Genomic DNA, 17,425 nt, shown 5'->3' with positions numbered 1-17,425 from the left:
ATCACCAATCTGGATCTGAATACACATTTCACTTCTCTCTAGGATGTATCAAACAATGTGAACTATACACAAATCAGGGTCTTGTGTGGCCCAGATATCTATTACAGAAAAAACACCAAATTAATTTAATTAATGACATGTCACATGACATAAACATGGGAAATGCTTAAAAAAAAGCAGAAGAATGACTTACAACACAGCTAACAATTACTGCCTAAACATCCTTCATAAAACATGAATGTTGCACTGATAACTAAAGACAGTTGAAGTATCTGTATCACAGGCTAGCAGAAATGTTTTCTTCCAAACAAAATAATTCTTGCTCATACTGCAATACATGGATTGATAACTCAACTGGCAGCCTAGTGTAGAGACAAACAAACATTACAGAAGTTGAGATTCATAGAAAAGGGAGAACGATGCATCATGATTTTCATTTGATACATTTAGGTTTTCATTTTTAATCGGCTCTGAAACATCTCACAAATTCAAAGCTGCATTAGACGCCTGCATTTAGGCTTACAGGACTGCTAGCCACAACAAAGGTTTGCAGTTACATCCATTTGTTCAAAAAGAGTAGAAAGCCCTAAACTTGTATTCCACACAACCGAATACCTGATAAAACAAATGGAAAACTCATTACAAGCAAAATTAGATTTTAATATTGAAGACTAAAGCATGGCATTAATACATATGCAATACACAAGACATAAATCCTAAAAACAATTTTTCAGAAATCATGATGTGCAGGTTTTTAGTCTATTTTCCCTTTAGCAGGTGCAGTTTTTGCCTTTTTCATAAGTAATATTCTTCATGCATTGAGCAAGAAATTAAATACATATTTTATGAAGGAACGTCTTAATAATAAAGGCAGCCCCATTTGTCATGAATTGTCAAACATGGATACATAACTTTATCATGGAACAGACATGATGCATGAGCAACTTTCAGTCAAAAACCAAAAGGTTTCTTGAATAGGCGGTCATAAAGCACCAGGTATTTTTGTTAATCACGTCTGTTAAGTTAACGTTCCACAGAGCTGGTTGCTCTAAATGCATAAAAATCATTTGTTGAGATAATACTTCAAGAAAATGAACAGACTCCACATGTTGAAGGAGATCAAGTTTCATCCGGGTACAAGCCTTTGGCTTCAGAGGGTTTCATGTATCATAAAACTCCTAGATGGAAGGATAAAACATAAAATAAATAAATCTAGTTAGAGCACCGCTCCTTTTGCAACCATTAGTTTTAGAGGGCTGGGGAAAAAAAAACCAAACCAATTTCTGACAAGGTGTACAGGGGAATAGCAGTCCGTTCACTAAGGTATAAAATACCGTATTGGCTCGAATATAGGCCGCACTCCCCCCCCCCACTTTAAGTCTTTAAAGTGGGGGTGTGGCCTATATTCGGGGTCTAGCGCCCGACGCCCGGGACATGCAGTTCTGGGCGCCGGGCTGGCAGGGGGGTTAGGATACAGATCCCCCGCAGTGGTGCAGGGGACCCGTATCCTACTCTCGGATACGCTCAGACAGCCTCCCCTGCCGGCACTTTCCACGGGGGGAGTGCCGGCACGGGAGGTTGTCTAAGCGCATCGCGCAGACGTTCACCGGCTGCAGCGATGCGTGCGTCAACAACCTCCGCTGCCGGCACGTCTACACGATGTGCTTTAACAATCTCCCTTGCCGGGAATTCCCACAAGGGGAGTCCCGGCAAGGGAGAGTGTTAAAGCACATCGTGCAGACGTGCCGGCAACGGATGTCGTTTACGCGCATCGCCGCAGCCGGTGAACGTCCGCACGATGCGTTTTACCTCTGCCCCCAAGACTTACCAGAGCAGACTCCTGGGTGTCTTGCGGGGCCGGTGGAAGACATCTACGCAATACGCGTATACAACTTCCGGTGCCGGCACATCCGCTGAGTGCCGGCACCAGAAGTTTTATTGCGTAGATGTCCCCCGCAAGACACCCGGGAGTCTGCTCTGGTAAGTCGGGGGGGGGCGGAAAGTGGCAGCATATTTCGGGGTGGGGAGGACAGTGGCAGCATATCTCGGGGGGGCAGAGTGGCAGCATATCTCGGGGGGGACAGAGTGGCAGCATATCTATTAAAAAAACTTTTTCTTTAAAAAAAGCACCAAACTTTTAGGGTGCGGCCTATATTCGGGTGCGGCCTATATCCGAGCCAATACGGTAGTATAGAGCTACTTTATTCAATCTGCTGGGCACATCTCTCTGCGCGTGACAGACAGCTCCAGTGCTGGCTCGGAACAACCATGCACATATTATGAGTTTCAGTGGGAGCACATTCTGCACACCAGTTGACTGATTCAAGCAATCAGCAGCAAAAAAAAAAAAAAAGTTGGAAGAGGAGGAAGCTGCTGAATAACTAACTTCAGTAAGTGCTTTATTTTTTGTGGAAGAATGCATATTACAGTATTCAGAGTACTTTAACCCCTTAAGGACCAGATTAATTTTTGTTTTTTTGTACCCTTTGGGGCCGAGGCTGTTTTAACATTTTTGTGGTGCTCGGGTTAAACTATAATTCTCTCCTCACCCATTTAGTGTAGCCACACGTTATACAGTTTGGGTTTTTTTTCAGGGCAATAAGGGCTTTCTTCACATACCATTTTTTCCACATCTAATTTTCTATTAAAAACAAATAAATAAAATATGATGAAAATTGAAAACAAAATTTCGCATTTTTATTTGAAAGAAGAAAAAAAAACAAGACTTTTACCAAAAAAGGTAATGAAAAACCTGCTAAATAGATCCTACTATTTGTCCTTTTTTCAACCAAAAAAAGCTTATGAAAAAATCTGCTAAATAGATACTACCATTTGTTTGATGCTTTTGTTCTGCAAGTTATTTGGCAATAAGTACAAGTAGCGTTTTGCTATTTTAAAACCAATTTTTTCCAAATCTGGTCATTCTGCCTCATGTGCTATTTCGGGTATCTTTAAAGCCAGCCATACCCAATCATACCATATATTTTTTTTTTAAACTAGACAACCCAGGGTATTTTAAATGCAAGTATTTTAATCATTTCCATGCACTAATTCTACCACAACCTTTTGTAAAAAAAACATTGTAGAAGTAATTTATTTTGTGTTTTTAATCACAAAAATTGCACTTCAGATATGGATTTACACCTTGTGTTCAGCAACATCATCAAACCCGGCAACTCCAATTTACCCCATCAAATCTTACCCCAGACACCCCTTGAGTATTTGAAATGCTTTTATTTAAACTCTATGTCAAGATTTTTAGGAAGATACAGCGCTAATTTTAGCACTTACTCATAATAATAAACTTCTATTTAATTATTTCTGGACTGCTATCGAGGCATTTCAGCTACACCATTGAAGTTCACAACTTTTAAGACTGGCGTCGGCTGCCATACAGTGTATGGCAGATGTTGATGTTACAGGGTCACCATACGCAAGGTTGGGTACCCTTGTTTGAGGGCTGAGGAATCACCAGTCAGTCCCCTCATAAAAAGGTAGCTCCTGCTATCCATGGATCAGTCAGACCACAATTCGTGCAGTAAAACCACCTTTATTACAAACACATAGAACTTATATAGATCCTTCAGATGTTCTCAATGCACACCGAACCCAACCCCAAATCCCATCGGCTCGGGGAGTACACAGGCAATGGATAAAGTGAGGAGATTAAGGGATACAACGAGTTTCCCCCGCCTGTGTTATTCCCGCCCTGTAGTGAGGCTGCCGACTGGTTACATGATTGTCCCTTTGAAGGGCTCGAGCTGCAGCCACATTCAGTTCGGCTAGAACTTAAAAAACATCCTATAAAATATTACCAGGCTATGGGACCAGAAACTGGACACAGACGCGCTCCATGACCTGGCTAAACCGCACACAAATCCCCAACAAAGAGCTACAAAACACCCTCACACAATGAAACACTTTGTGCAAACTGCCCCAGACAACCTGACCCAGAGTTCCACGAAAATGTGTCTCTGCCCGTTCAATTTCTAAGCTTGTTTAATGAAATCACGTGCAAGCCTCACCGTTTTTGTGTGACATGCCTGGCCAATCATTGGATGTTAAGGGGTTAATAAATATATATATATATTTTTTTTTTTTTTAGGAATACTAAACCCTTAAAAAAAAATAAAAAATAAAAAAAAGTGAATACATCTTGCATAGTGGTATCAAAAATATATTTATTCAACTCAGATTTATGCCTCCAGGCAGAACATTCTCAGTGTTTTTTCACCTATGTTTATATAAAAACCAAGTACTCCTACTGGGCCATTGACAATTTTTAGTTTTTTATTTTATTTTTAAAACACATTAAAATGCAACTTTGGTAGAGTAAAAATACAATTTGTAAAATGAAAAAAAAAAATAAAATTAAAACAAAACAAAAAAAAACACCCTATTTAAACATTGGTGTGTGTTTTTTTTTTTTGTTTGTTTTTAATATTTATCCATTAAGCCTTTTTTGCCCAATCCATGAGGATACGGAATGACAGCAATTTGACAGCAACAACACACAGCAATTTGATCAAGCAAAACTTTAATACAGAACTCTTACTACAGCAGATAAAAGTGTGTGTGTGTGTGTGTATGTAAAACTAGTTAAGCAATCAATCAATATCACAGCAATCAATGCTATAGTGTCAAATGTAAAATAGAGTAATACAGGGGTGTTCAACCAGTAGCCCTCCAGTTGCTGCAGGACTACATCTCCCATAATGCTCTTTCAGCTAAGGGACTGGCTGAGGAATATGGGAGATGTAGTGCTGCAGCAGCTGGAGGGCTGCAGGTTGGACACCCCTGCAGCAATTCATCACGGAGCCAAGTATTTATCACTCCTCTAGCTGATTGACTCGTGACTCAGCAGGGACTGGGAAAGAACAGTCTTTTCAAAGAGCCACTTGTCTTGGATGCAAGGATCCCTGGATCCATCCTGGGCTGCCTGTGCATGTTCTTGCCAACACCGCAGGTAAGGCTTCAAAGTTTGTCATGGTGTTTATCTCTTCTGTGACGCAGGCTGGCCCTCTGTTCTACAGTGCTGGCCAGGCACTTTAAGCAGAGACACTTTGTCATGTTGTTCTTATGTGCTTCGGCGTTTCCTTATCTATTTCGCACAGTGATCTGTACATGTTGATGTCAGACGCCTAAGTTACAAGCTATATAACTATACTTAGCTAATTAACCCTGTTGTCATATTTAAAGTGCATTGCAGCCCCACACAGTAGAGGTCATTTGCATGTTAGAACATCCAATACCACGAACAGTGGGGCAATTACACACACACACAGATAGAACATCCCTGAAGAGCAAACCTTGTGAAGAGGCACATGATACCTTACAAATCACGCAAAGCCACATAGTTGTGGGAGTGGCCTGTGATGTTTACATTTAACAAAATGATAATCCATAATTTTTATAAGACCAGCAGTACAACCAAGTATTTGATTCAAGAATACAGTTAACTTAAAAATATGAATACCCAGAGATGCTATAATATCCTTATTATTAACTGGCAGTAAAAATATATCAAAAAGGATATTACAACAAGGTTACAGATACAGTATTAGATGGCACGTGAGAAGATCAGCATACCATATGGATTATTTGATGTCCATTTGATGTCTGAAATACCGTATTTGCTCAATTATAAGACGATGTTTTTTCAGAGCAAATGCTCTGAAAAATACCCCTCGTCTTCTAATCAGACCTCAAACAGAGCTCCGACTATGAGACTTAGATCCAGATCCCCCACAGCGCTACTGGGGACCTGGATCCTCCTGTCTGGTAACCCCCCCCCAAACTTACCGGTGCTTCTGACTCCCCGGTGTGTTGTCCGGGCAGCGGGTAGACGTCTACACGAGGAGAGTTCCCCGCACCGGTGCAGGGAATTCTCTGATAGTCAGACGGTGTATGTGCGATGGACGCAGGGAAACTCCGCTGCTAACGGCACCTCCTTCCGGCTGCAGCGGAAGTTGCCTACGCGAATCGCGTAGATGTCTACCCGCTGCCTGGACAACACACCAGGGAGTCAGAAGCACCGGTAAGTTGTTTTTTTTTTTTTTGTGGGGCATAAGGCATTTCTGTAAGCAGAGTGCTCTATGGTATGCTTTTTAACCCCCCTTAATGCCACTCTGCCTCCACATATGCATTTTTACCCCCTTTTTGCCACTCTGCCTCCAGAAATGCCTTTTAACCCTCTATACGCCACTCTGCCTCCTGAAATGCCTTATACCTCCCTATATGTCACTCTGCCCCATAATTGACCAAATACGGTATTTTATCCATGGTGATTACAGTGTGTTCGCTGCATAAACCATGTCAAAACATTTACCCCTTGAGGTTTACAAAACACATTTGCAATATTGCTCTTTTAGCCGAAATGCATGCACAAAGAGGATTGAGTAATCACTTTTGTCTCTCAACATAAGGAGATCATTTGCCACTCTGACTAAACTTGTTTGGAGGGGTTTTACCACTGCCTTTTCTTTTTATTTTAAGAGGATCTGAGAAGTTTACAGTTTTTAGCGAACTCTGCTCTATTTTTGTAAAGGCTAGGGTGAGTATTTCAGAAGACTAGTTGGGCAGGGTCCCTTTTCTCTATATTTTTTTTGTTGTGCATGTTCTGTTTTCCACCTGGTATGAATATCCCATATTTCATTTGAACCCCTCATCTTCAGCTTCTGCCCGTCTCCGTTCCCTGCTGCTATCGAAGGGTTAATTGCATTCCTGTAGTTTGGGGTAGCCGTATTAGTCCAGTGTATAAGAATGCAAAAAAATGTTGAATGCTGAATGTTGCAGAATCTTGTAATACCTTTTAATTGAACTAACAGTATTTAAAATACTAGAGATAATAGAGACTAGCTCGTCTATTATTTTAAATACTGTTAGTCAAATAAAAAAGGTATTACAAGATTCTGCAACATTCTGTTTTTTTTTGCATTCTAAGCCAAGGTGTGAAACATCTGCCTCCTGTATGCAATTACCTTATCTGACCACTTGTGAGGCAGCCCTATACATTTCCAGGCCTCACTTGGAAACGTAGCTGCTGTGGCCTCTTTCCATGTGGCCTCCTTTTAAGTGGCTATTTCAGAGTTACACTGGAGTTGAACGGGAGGGAAACGACATACCAGCTACCACTGCAGAAAGCGGCTACGACATCATCGGAACCAGGTCAACACATCTCCATCCAAGCAGTCCTCTCCTATTGTCTCACTTCCCCCTCAACCACCAACTAGATTGTAAGCTCGCAAGAGTAGGGCCCTCTTCACCTTTTGTACCAGTTTGTTATTGTATGTATTTTTGTATGTGAAATTTGTTCTACTGATTGTAACAGCACTGCGGAATCTGCCGGCGCTTTATAAATAAATGTAATGTTCTGACCAAACCCGCCTCATTAATGGTCTCCAGAGAAGGCTTTAAATTGCATGAGAGTGTCATTGGGTTTAAAATTGCTCTTTGGTAAGCAATATAGTGATTAAAAAAACAAACATTTATCACTATACTTGGGGTACTTTGACCTAGTGCAGGCCAAACAATATATGGTCATACATGGTTACAGAATCCCTAACGTTAAGGCCTTATAAGGGGTTAAAGTAGCCTCTATGTTCGACAGCTAAGAGTGCATGCATGCAACACAGATTACAGGACTTAAAGATGTGCTTTGGTTTAGGGCTGCAACAACGAGTCGATAAAATTGATAACGAAAATTGCTGTCAACTATTTTCATTATTGATTAGTCAAATGATCGATTTGTTGTTAAGCTGTCAGCTCGCTTCACCTCCCCCACGATCTTGTCTCTGCTTCTGCTACGCGCTCTGCATCCTCCGCCTTCACGCAGCTATGTGACCCCGGTGAGCGCCGGATGTGACGTGCTTACAGAAAGAAAGGTCTGCTGCCCAAAGAAACTTTTCAGCTCCCTGGAACAAGTGCATATCTGAGGTAAGCGAGCACAATGTCCTGCAAAAACATTCAGTTAGCAACAATTGACCATCTTGGCTTTAGAAAGCCATCTACGGTCGCTTTCTGCACCCAAGCGGTGTTGCTGTAATGCCTCAACGTTGAAGCATTCAGCAACACCTAGATCACCATCAGAGGCCATATCTGGCCCCTCACTGGGGCGCCAACATCCGCCATACAATGCATGTTTTAAAAGAGCTTAGGAGGAGGTTGCTTCAATGGAGTTGCTGAAATGCCTCGATAGGCATGTCCTTTAAAAAAATAACCAAGTTAACAAACTCTGGCCTCCCTTGCAGGTTGAATGCAGTACCTGGAATCAATGGAGCCCAGCTTTCTCATCACAATGTGATAAGTAAAATACATTTAAAAAAAATATATAATATTATATATATATTTTTTCTTTTTAAATGGTAACAATAATTTTCCACTAATGGTAGAGGAACCTTCCAGTCCCAGAAATGTGAGCCAAAAATCTGATATATATATATAGATATATGTAAATATATATTTTATGGCCAAGTCCTATAATTAGCACTATATCTTTAAACAATTCTCACATTGAAATAGTTAAAATACTGGCATGTTCAAGGCCCATGGGGCATCTACTTTTAAAAAATGTATGATTTGATGGGGTAAATTGAATTGGCCGGGTTCAACAATGTCCCAGTTAACACAGGGAGAAGGATGACCACATGTCAAATTTCCAATTTAAAAAATGCAAACGTCCCAAATGGGGCCTTTTAGTCCCCACACAAACCCATGCATGTTGCTGAACACATATTGGGGTGTCGTGTGACAGCAACATATACCAGGAGCGGTAAATTCATACCTGTACAACGCATGTGGGAAAAATACACACAAAAGAGTACTACTGCAAACTTTGACAAAGGCTGGCAGTAAAATGCATGTTAGAGTTAAAATACCAGAATTTGAATCACCTGGGGCCGTCTAGTTTTCAAAAATATATGGTTTTATTGGGCACGTTGAATTGGCCAGGCTCAAAGATGTACTAAATAGGGCATTGGCATCACCAAATGTCACCACATATTGGGGTGTTGTGTGACAGTGACTTATACCAGGAGCTGTAAATTCATACCAAAATAAAATGTGTGTGTGTGTGTGTGGGGGGGGGGATAAATAAACCACCACAAAGCTTGGCAAAGACTGGTGGTAGAATTAGTTCATTGAAAGAGTTAAAATACTAGCATATGAGTTACCGTGGGGTGTCTAATCTTCAGAAATATATGGTTTGATGGGGTAAATTGCATTGGTCGGCTTCAAAGATACTTGAAATAACAAATGGGGGCTGAATTACCAGATTTGGAAAAACACATTACTTTTTGCCCCATAACGTGGAGAAAAAAAAAGCCAAAAAACAAAAACATTGGGTATTTCTAAACTCAAGACAAATAGTGGAATCTATTTAGCAGGTTTTCTTCATTCAGTCCTTTTTTCCCCCTCAATTTTTCACCATATTTTACACTTTTTTTCATAGTAAATTATATGATACAATCAAAATAATGACATCTAACAAAAGCCCTTGTCTCAAAAAAAAAAAAAAATATCACACACAACGTGTGTGGGTTCAATAAACAGGAAATAAGAAAATTACAGATAAACATGCCAATTGCTGTAGCAACTGGGATACAACGGCCAGCTCCCCTGACATCGGTGGTTGTCACGGGCACTCATATTGAAACTGCCAATAATTGTGTAGCCCCCTGTAATTTCCAAATATGTAAAACAAAAGACCTATGGGTTTAGATCTACATAGTAACCTTTTTTGTGTCATAGTACCAAAAGTGTTAGATCCTATTAAAATACATCCACTGCATCTTCCTGGTCCATATAGTGGTTTACAGTTTTACAAAAAAGGGTAATTGAGCAAGTCAGTTACTAATAAAACCAAGTTGACCCGTGCTGTTGATTTTGTTGCATTGAACAACTTCCTGAGTAGCATATCTTAAAAAAATAAATAAAATAAAAAAGCCTTCCCACTATAAATGTTATGCTTACCGATCTGTAATTTCCAGAATCATAATTTGTTCCTTTCTTAAATAATGTCATTATTCTCGTTTCCTTCGATTTAGTACTCCAGACCCTAAAAAAGAAATTAAAAAAAAAAAAGGGTCAATTGCAAATTAAACAAACAAAAAACACCAACACCCAACACAAAATTGGTTTTTATCTGCTATCAAAATCTTTCGACCTATCGATTCTGACCATTTTTTCCTGATGTAAAGACTCAGACCTTAATCAGTGCTTAGTCTTATTCGGGACTGATTATCCCTATATCACATCTCATTTTGCTCTTCTTTCTTCCAAGCTATACATATTGATATCTCTTAATCGTTCCTGATAATGGTAAATGGGCTTGAAGGATAAAAATTACCAAGGATTCCTAATATAGAATATAAAATGTACGTTATATCTGATATAGATTATATAAAACGTATTTTATGTGTAGGTGAATCACTCAGTGTAAATATAAATAAAAAACGCATTTAAAGTGTTTGTGACTGTGTGTATACGATATGTACTATATAATATAAGACTGTGTGTGTAATCTCATCTGCTCCATAGTGTGTTCCAGAAGAGCAGAAATAAAACATGCAGGGTCAGCCCCACGAACGCCAGTTTACCATACCATAGGCAGCTTCTGCGACAGTGCTAATCATTTCTCTTCACGAACAGCCCCAACCACCCCATGCTGCTTTATCACTCCCCTTCAATGTTGTGATTGTGTCTGATGCGATTTTATTTTAAACATTTTTTGTAGAATATATCTTTAACCTAATAAAATGCAATGTGACCACTGATTTTTTTTGTCACTAATCATTGACCTGTCTTATAATCAATAGTCAGTGATCTAATCTGGTCCTAATCCCGATCACTTTAATATAGTACTGTAACCTTCTAACCATACCTATAACTATCCACTAACAATACCCTAGTGTTACTCTTTATGCTATCCACTAACACCTAGATTATGTTATTTAAAATTAGTCCTAAACCTAAGAAGGAAAGACATCAAAAATCACATTTATAAAATGCCCCCAAATGCAGCAAAGGAGAGAAACAAAAGCCATTTTTAAGATTTTTATTGAGATTTTCACATGTTAAAAGAATGTTACAATACATGGCGGCAAATACATAACAGCTCATCCAAAAGATCAAGGTACATTGCAACCAGTACATGCAGAGCACAGGCAAAGTTTAAAACAATATGTATTCAAAATAAACGATTCTTCTGCCCGAAAATAAAAAAAAACAGTTTAAAAAGATGCCCCCCAAACTCAGGGAAATTGGAGACACCAAATTTCCCCAAATCCAGGGGAGGAACGTGCAAGAAATGTGAAAAGGTATAAGAAAGAAACCTCAATCCCCAGTACTCCCATTAGATTTGGGGTTTCGTTGGTTCACATTGATATGTTAAAACCGATTTGCACTCATGATTTAAGGGCGTTTTGTGACCATTTAACACTCACACACCATACATATGTAGTATCTACGTGCACAAGGGGAGAGGAACATTTTTTTATGTTATATATCTTGTTACAGATGCAGCATCTGCCCCAAAAAGTCTCTTGACATGTGTGTGTAAAAAAAAAAAAAAAAAAAAAAAAAAAAAGGACTTCCTAACTGTTTTGCCATTTGATCTGTGTTTGCTGTGGGCCACATGACGTAAGTGGGGTGTCTTTAGAGCGGAGGGCACTTGCAAGGTCACAATAGACCAGCTGGTAGCATTTTGGAACGTTAATTTAACTGCTCGAATCACACAGGAAAGAGCGTGTGTGTTAAGGCAAGCGTTTGGTTGGATGGGCAAGTGTGAGCCAGCGTGGTGTGTGTTTTTATATAAAGGCAGGCATGAATGTGCACGCAAAAGTAGATGTGTTTGGCCAGACATTTCTAAGCGCAGTTTATATGTGTGTGCGTATGGGCAGTGTATAAGTGTGTGTATGTATGTATGTTGACAGTCCATCCATACTATTCCTATTTTGGCCTAAAGGGTATAGAGTCACTGTAATACAGGTTTAACCCAGGGGCGCTTTTAGTATTGTTTTAAATAAAAATAAATTGATGGTCTCAGCAAAGGATCAACTGAAAATGTCCACCACATCAGGGTTTTAGGTAGAGTAACATTTACTATAGGCGCTTTATACGTTTTTCTTTTATTGATATAGATCAGCTTCCCCCCCCAACACATGCATTTAATCTTCTATCACATTCATTTTTTTATTTGATTGATTGCGTTGTTAAGAATGTATTCAAACGATGAACGTTCTAGAAATAATGGTTGTTCGGTTTTCCCCCCAGTACTTGTTCAAGGTAACATTACTCAAACTATTATTTTTGAACTTCGTTTTAATCTTGCTCATTCAAATTGCTGTTGCTATTCTGTATTTTTACAATAAAAAAAAATATGTTTTCTATAAGTAATAGTGAACCATTGATATCGTGCAAGGCTATAACTTTAAAATAGATACATGTAATTGGGTTAACAAATCAAATAACCCTTGACAGCCATAAACCATGTCTGTACCTATCCTTGGTTAAAATGATTATGTGACTGTGGGTGTACAGGGTTAAAACTAGGGCTGCAACAACTAATCGATAAAATCGATAATAATCGATAATGAAATTCGTTGGCAACGAATTTCATTATCGATTAGTTGAATCGATTATTATCGATTATGAAATGAGGGTTTTTTCAGAGCAAACGCTCTGAAAAATCCCCCTCATTATATAATCCGTTTAGTCTGACTCACCGTCTCACAGCAGCAGCTCCTACTTACTCCCCCTCCCTGTAATCACTGTGACAACTGGCCCCGCCCCTTCCTTCTCCAGGCCAGAACCACATGGCTGTGACACTCATCTAACTGTAAGTATGTGTATATATATATATATATTTGGGCTACTGAAAGTTAGGGGAGGTGGGGGTTAATTTAGGGGCAGTTATGGTTAGTGGGGTGTTTAGGGTTAATTTAGGGGCAGTTATGGTTAATTGGGTGTTTAGGGTTAATTTAGGGGCAGTTATGTTAATAGGGTGTTTAGGGTTAATTAAGGAGCAGCTGTGGTTAATGGGGTGTTTGGGGTTAATTTGAGGCAGTTGTGGTTAATGGGGTGTTTGGGGTTAATTTGAGGCAGTTGTGGTTAATGGTGTGTTTAGGGTTAATTTAGGGGATGCTGTGGTTGATGGGGTCTTTAGGGTTAATTTAGGGGATGCTGTGGTTAAGGGGGTGTTAAGGGTTAATTTAGGGGCAGTGATGGTTAATGGGGAGTTTAGGGTTAATTTAGGGGAATCTAAATCCTGGGGGCAGTGAAGTGACATATCTGGGGGTATAAGGCATATACAGTATATAAGGCATATGTGGGGAGGGCAGTGTGGCATGTCTGGGGAGGGCGGAGTGGTGTATCAGGGTGTATAAGGCATATCTGGGGGTAGAGTGGCATATCTGGGGGTAGAGAAGTGGCATGTCTGGGAGGCAGGGTGGCATGTCTGGGGAGGATGGAGTGGGGATATAAGGCGTATCAGGCACAGTGGCAGATGTGGGAGGCAGCGTGGAGTGGCAGATGTGGGAGGCAGCATGGCGTGGCATATGTGGGGAGGGCAGGGTGGCATGTCTGGGGAGGATGGAGTGGTGTTTCAGGGGGTATAAGGCGTATCAGGCACAGTGGCATGTGGGGGGTAGAGTGGAGTGGCAGATGTGGGAGGCAGCGTGGCGTGGCAGATGTGGGAGGCAGCGTAGAGTGGCAGATGTGGGAGGCAGCGTGGAGTGGCAGATGTGGGAGGCAGCGTGGAGTGGCAGATGTGGGAGGCAGCGTGGTATATGTGGGAGGCAGCGTGGAGTGCTGTGGTAGGCAGCGTGGCATATGTGGGGGGGGGCAGCATGGCATGTCTGGGAGGCAGCGTAGCAAGCCTGGGCTCAAATGTGCATATATTGGGGGGCTGGTTGGGAAATAAAGACAAGAAATGTATTATCAAAGTTTTTTTTATTCTGCTGTTTGTATTTAACATCATTTGTTTAGTAAATTATTTTAAATAAATGAAAAATTTACATTCATTTTTTTTATCCGATTAATCGAAAAAATAATCGGCCAACTAATCGATTATTAAAATAATCGTTAGTTGCAGCCCTAGTTAAAACATGTGCGAGTCAGTATACAGGATCAAAATAAGCGTGTGTGGGGTAAGTCAGTTTACAGTGTTAACACCCAACGCAGCTTGTCAGTGTAGACTGCCTGGAGTGTCCATGAACAGCAGGTTAAGAGTGGATGAGCCAGGAAGGTAGTGTAGAGCAGCGGTCCCCAACCATTTTGGCACCAGGGACCGCTTCTGATTAATTACATTTTTCCATGGATTTCTATGCAGACTTGCATAGAGATCGCAGTATCTGTGCCTCATCAGAGAGATCGGAAGCCATTTCCCTCCAGGAAATCCCTGTGCAAAAGGTACAGGGATTGGACTGCTGAGAACTGGGGTAAAGTCATTTTTTATGATGAATCCCCTTTCCAATTGTTTGGTCCACCTTGGGAAAAAAAAAAAAAGAAAAAAAAAACACTTTTCCTAAAGGCTAAAATGGCAATTAAAGATTTCCCAGACCTGTGGATTTTTTTAAATTGCAAGTAGTGTCTGTGTATAAATAGTGCTTCTGACCTTCTTGCAGTGGCAGGGACACATTCCCTTTCCTCGTTTGACAGCCTGGACTCCCCCCCCCCCCCCCGTCAGCAGAAGCCAGCATCGCTGCTTCCCGATCTCTTGTAACGGCTGTCAGCGTCACCTGGAAGGTCATCGGAGGACAGGATATCCCCTGCAGGGATATCCAATCACTCTAATGAGGCACTGATCACAGACACTGTGCTCTCTGTGCAAGTCTATGGGGACTTGCATGGATACCACAGTGTGATCGGTGCAGGGGGGAAATTGCACGGAGGAGAGTGAGGAAGCCATGTTTCTCACTCTTCACAAGCTGAAAAATGAAACAAGAAAACAAAAAAGTGTTAATGATTTTCTTTTTTTTTAAAAAAACAAAATCACTAAAATACAATAAAAAAATAAACAAAGTGAGCTAAGTGCTGTCATTGTGACATCACTGGGATTAATAACATATTCGAAAGGTCCCTAAGAGGACCTTTAACCATACTGCACTGATAACAGTAAAAAAAAAAAAAAATTAAAACCCTTACATCCCATTGCCATAGCACAACATCTAAAAAAGGTACAAGCCCCCTGCCCCCCATTTACATCCAGGTAGACCACCAGCAGCAGAGCCCCATACAAAACGGGAATTAACCCCCAAATGCCGCGATCGCGGCATTGAAGGGGTTAACGCTGCACTGTCGTTCTCATGGAGCGATCAGGCAGCTGGGGGGTGTTGTGTCAGGTAACCACACTTGTGTGGGGACCCAATAAACACACAACCCACTTTCCTGAAGCTCCCTGTGGCAGCTGAAAATGCAATTGCTGGTTTTCAGCCTACAGGCTCACTCCGTGGGAGTGATCTCAGGCTCGGGGGCGGGCTCTGAGTGGCTGTGCTGTCTGCCCAGACTCCTGGGCAGACAGCAGCAGCAGCGCCCCCATGTGGTGACTCAGCCTCTTACATCCACAATTTTTTCTGGATGTAAGAGGCTGACAAAACCTAGGCACAGGACAACATTCTCTGACCTGGGATTTGTCGAGCCCTGTACTACCTTATATGTAAGGGATGGATATGGCCCTCTAGAAAGAAAAAAAACTAAAGTATGTGGGGTATTTCAGTAATCAGGAGATGCAGCTAAACAAATTAGTCCGGGTTTCTCTGCTGCAACACATATCCGGAGCAAAAAAATCTAAGCAACACAGAATTGTTGGTGGAAAAAAAAAGTGCAGGAAATAATTTCTGCGGCCACCATTGACAATGATAGGTGGCCAAATAGCTGCATGAAGAGTGCCCAAAATACTCCTCATACAATAGTCTTTAGTATTTTTGGTTTATTTGGGTAAAATTAGTGTTGCAATCCCATCATACCAAATGTACAAATTGTACGGCTTTGTAAAGAATGATGTACACCTTAAAGTATGTTCCCTATAAGTGCTGGGAAAGTAAATTAAGTATTTCTGAAATCAGGAGGTAATCACCTGAGGTACCAAAAACCCCATGGACTGTAGGGGTTAAATAAATGAAAACAAAAACATAGATTTTTTTTAATTTTTTTTTTTGGCTGGCTCCTAGGTCCAACCCAGATTTGTCAACCCCTGTATTAAAATATCATCTTTTTAAGTGGATTAATGGTTTTACTAATGTATCAATTCTTTATTAACCCCTTAAGGACAATGGGCGGTCCCTAAACCCATTGAAAACAATGCATTTTGAGCCCGGCAGTATGCTTGTAGCGACAGAGAGATGCTGCAACAAAGTCAGGACATACTAATGGGCTTCTTGCCACAGGTCTTAAAGTCATACCAATATGCCCTAAGGGGGCTGAAATGGTTAATAGAGGTTAATCAAGATACAGATCAGCCTGTGCATCCTTAAGCCCTGCGGCAAGAAACCCATTATGCAATACAGGTACATCCTGACTTTGTTGCAGCAGCAAGGACATCACTGTCGCTACACAGTAAATCAGCCTGTCTACTGACATTCTACGTGCATAAATGCGCTTACAGCGAGTGCCGGTACACTATCGTTCAAGGGAGCCTGATGATCATCATTTAAAAAGAAAACAAAAAAGGCGTAAAGGGGTTAAACACTGGTACGTTGTGACGCGTGTGTGTGTGTGTGTGTGTGTATGCATTACATATATGCCATCATTAACGGGTTAACATGCTTTGTGTTTGTAATGATGATACTTACATCCCATGTAATAAACACCTATGGTGGGGGGTCCTACCCTGTGTACCTACCCATTTGCTAAAAACTTTATTTATTGGGGGGGGAAAGTCACCTCTTTCTGGTATATTAGACTTTCTTGTCGCTTCAATGACACCTTAATGATATTAGCGGTAGTTTGTCAGCTTGTCACTGATAAGACCTTAACCGTTCAGTCAGGTGTAGCAGCACCTTACAGAATAGTCATCTCTATTCAATGGTCACTCCTAAAAATGCCCACGAAGAAATTAACACGGAACATCACCTAAAAGAGTACTTCGCAAAATAAAACGTAAACATTATTTCAGTTAATCAGCAGATTAACCAAAAATAGATGTTTAACAGAAAGACTCGAATCCACTAATAATCGTGTTATTTTGGGAATTTAAATGGACCGCTATACTGCCATTTATATGAAGATGATCCGCTAAAAGGTCCCAATCGTTGTTTACAACATAAACACGACGTGTACGAGCCAAGCCTTAAAAACCCCCCGTACACCTACCGTCCTTTTTTCGCTACGGGGCCCTGTGCTGCTTTTGAATTTTTCACCGCTCCGCCATTTTCAATATCTCCGTGGCATCCGAGAATTATATGACGTGCAACCTGACTCCGCCCAATTG

The 17,425-nt window shown here is 40.8% G+C and overlaps 1 long non-coding RNA gene across 1 annotated transcript; it reads right to left on the bottom strand.

Moving 5' to 3' along the window:
* Positions 1 to 1,028: 1,028 nt before the first annotated feature.
* Positions 1,029 to 17,414, bottom strand: LOC128504478 (uncharacterized). The gene is made up of 3 exons (XR_008355459.1): positions 17,308 to 17,414; positions 9,970 to 10,054; positions 1,029 to 1,178 (listed from the first exon to the last, which is right to left on the bottom strand). It is a non-coding gene; the product is annotated as an uncharacterized LOC128504478 (long non-coding RNA).
* Between the last annotated feature and the right edge of the window lie 11 nt (positions 17,415 to 17,425).

Source organism: Spea bombifrons, chromosome 9 (assembly GCF_027358695.1).
Source record: "Spea bombifrons isolate aSpeBom1 chromosome 9, aSpeBom1.2.pri, whole genome shotgun sequence".
Lineage (NCBI taxonomy): Eukaryota > Metazoa > Chordata > Amphibia > Anura > Pelobatidae > Spea > Spea bombifrons.
The sequence above is the reverse complement of the archived record's forward strand: the minus strand, read 5'-3'. Positions and strand labels throughout refer to the sequence as shown.